The following is a 3,259-nucleotide window of genomic DNA, read 5'->3' on the forward strand; positions in this document are numbered from 1 at the left end:
TTTTCATATGGATAGTGAGGAAAAAAAACACACCAAAAATGTTAAAAATATACCTATAATGCATTTCTTTTGAAAATAATATACAGGATGCTTCAAACCTCAGGGCCAGCTGAAATATCTTCTTAATGAAAAGAGATATAAGGAGGAAACTTTGTCTATGAGTGGGGGAAAACTTTTTGGCACTCTGGTGGTCAGCTGTCAGCTGTCTTGGTGGCAGCCATCTTGGATTCAGCCCAAGAAACGTCAATGGAAAGGTGGTCATGGGATATACGATTTTAGGATAAAATTGCATCATAAATTGACTGGTACGGTCATTTTTTTCAATATCTGCAACCATTTTTTAGTTATGGATGATGTCATGTTGAGTATTAATAAAGTTCTTATGTTGAATTATGTAGTATGGAAGACACTAATTGCATGTTTTTTTTCAGGGAGCAGAAGTTGCCATTAACAATGTAGGACAGAATTGAGATCATTCTGATGGTCGGTAACAGAAGTTCATATGATGTTACTGAGGCTTTCAATCAAGAACACCCAAGAAGACAGCCAGTGAGGGCACGAACTGTCTGGAAACTGATTCGGAAACTGGTAGTGTCTAGGACAAACAAAGAACCAGTTATCTGAGCTGCGTTTGTGATTGGGCATCTTCTCCAGACATTTGTAATGCCCACTGCCAGAATTCTAAGCGTTTGTCATGGATGCCACTTGTGTATCTTGAGGATGCTTACAACAGTTGGTTGACTCACACTATTCTCTAATGCCAGTCTCTTAGTGTATTTCTGTGGACTCTTCATTAAAACGGTTAGTACGGGTACTGATAGCTGGGGATTGGAAACCCTGCTCAGATGGCCAGTTCTTGGTTTACACTGAGGACATGGTACTCAGTTTCCGGACAGTTTATGCACCCACTGGCCTTGTTTTTATGTTGAAGGTATGGCTTTTTGCCCCAATTCTTCCATGAAGACCACTTCTGACCACACTTTACCAAACAGTAGATGGGTGTACCCATGTCCCACTGGCGTCTGCCAGTTTTGAGCTATAGTACTACCGGACATCTTCCAACTTTGAAGATGTATCTTTCATCTGCTGCACTAAGTTTCTTTGGCCGACCACTTTCTACAGTCCTCAGCATTGCCCGTTACTTTGTGCTTCCTTAAAAGAACTTAAACAGCACATCTTGAAACCCCAATCTGCTTTGAAATCTTTGCCTGAGAGACACCTTGCTGATGCAGAATAATTACCTTGTGTCTTGTTGTTGTGCTCAGTCCTGCCATGGCGTATGACCTGTGACATGAAATGGTCTTCCATAGCCCCACCTTTGTAGCAGAGTTTGGTTGTCCCTCACCCAGTTTTAAGCCTCCTACACAACTGTTTCTGTTAATGATTGTGTTTCAACCTACATATAAAAAAGATGATCATGATAACGTGTCTTGTATAACTGGGTAATCTGAGTAATCAGACACAAAGTTGGTAATTATTTAAACATTCTATAATATTATAGGACACATCCAAGACATTAGGGCACATGTGTCAAACACAAGGCCCGCGGGCCGAATCCATCCCACTGTCTCATGTTATGTGGCCCACGGCGTGCCGAGGCCACTCACCACTACAGCAATTACCAGCTGGGGTGCCGCAGCCCCCCGCTGGTAATCGCGCTGTTACTGCTGATCCCGGCGCACACTGACGTCAGTGTGCAGCCGGGATCCTCCTCCCCCGAGTCCCCTGCTCATCAGTACCGCAGAAGAGGACTCAGGAAGGAAGAGTGCCGGGCGCACACACTGACGTCAGAGTGCATGGGCTCTGCGTGAGCAGAGGGGGAGCGGCGCTAACAGCAAGGAGGTGGTAAGTATATGGGTTGGGGAAACTATTATTACTGAGCGGGAGGGGCTTATTGCAGGGGGAGGAGCTTATTACTAATTGGGCTACTGTGGCTGTCATTATTTTTACTGGGGCCACTATCAGGGTCACTATTAGGGCTCGTTCCCATGGGTGTAATTGTATTTCAGTCGCACAAGGAGGAGGTAAATATATGGGTTGGGGAAAATATTATTACTGAGGGGGAGGGGCTTATTACTGGGGGGTCTTAATATCGAAGGGGGGGGGCTTATTACCAAGGGGAGGGGGACTTATTACTACTGAGGGGGGTTTATGTTGATATTGGAGTATTACTACTGAGGGGGTTAAGATTACTAATTGGGCCACTGTGGTGGTCGTTATTTTTACTGGGGCCACTATCAGGGTCACTATTAGGGCTCATTCACATGGGTGTAATTGTAGTTCAGTCGCACAAATACGCTGTGTGTTTGCGCAATCGAAAATCGCTTATGCCTGTATATTTGCGTACGCAAAAAGGAATGCAGACGGGCCCACTGAAATGGTGCGCAAATTTGCAGTGAATACACAGGTTTCTTGCGCATTCACCATGTATTTGCGCGGCCCATTCACTTCAATGGCCTATTGTGGTGCGTAGTATGCAACAAAATAGGGTCATGCTGTGTGAAAATATACATCATGTGAATGAACTCATTGAAATCAATGGCTTCTTTTCGTTGCATATTATGTGCGCAAATACGCTGGTGTGAACAGGCCATTACTATACAGTCTTAGGCCCCCTGCACACGGGCGGAAATTCTGTGGCGAGATTTCCTGCAGAAGTTCCGCCCGTGGAAGCTGCCACAGGATTGCGCTGCAAAACGCAATCCTATGCAGACGGCAACGATTTGTCCGCGCAAAACAAATCATGGCATGCTCTATTTCTGTGCGGGGTCTTGCAGAGCCCCGCACAGAAATGCCTCTCCCGGCCGCAGGCTCCGCTCTACGCATGCGCCGGCTGGCTAGCACATCAGAGTCGGAGCCACGCAGCAGGTGAGTGCCGCGCTGGTCCCAGCAGGGGCTCGGGTCAGGTCCCGCTGCGAGAATTCTCGCAGCGGGATCTTACCCAGCCGTCTGCAGGCAGCCTTACAATCGGCCCTTTGAAGGTCGCCATAAGCCTGATGTGGCCCTCGGTGAAAATGAGTTTGACACCCCTGCATTAGGGTATATAATTAGGGTGGTAGTGATATTTCTGAACTCATTTGCCTGTTTCTAGAAACTTTCCAAAGCTAAGCAGGAATTCTAATAATAAGCTGAAATTATCTGGCGTTAAGTAACTCTCCAAGTGGCTTATTCTCCGCAGTTTATACACAGTAATGAAATAAGTGTCCTCCTAGTATTACTAATAAGTTTGTTATGTTTCTAATAAAAACAATGAAGCTCA

Source organism: Eleutherodactylus coqui, chromosome 4 (assembly GCF_035609145.1).
Source record: "Eleutherodactylus coqui strain aEleCoq1 chromosome 4, aEleCoq1.hap1, whole genome shotgun sequence".
Lineage (NCBI taxonomy): Eukaryota > Metazoa > Chordata > Amphibia > Anura > Eleutherodactylidae > Eleutherodactylus > Eleutherodactylus coqui.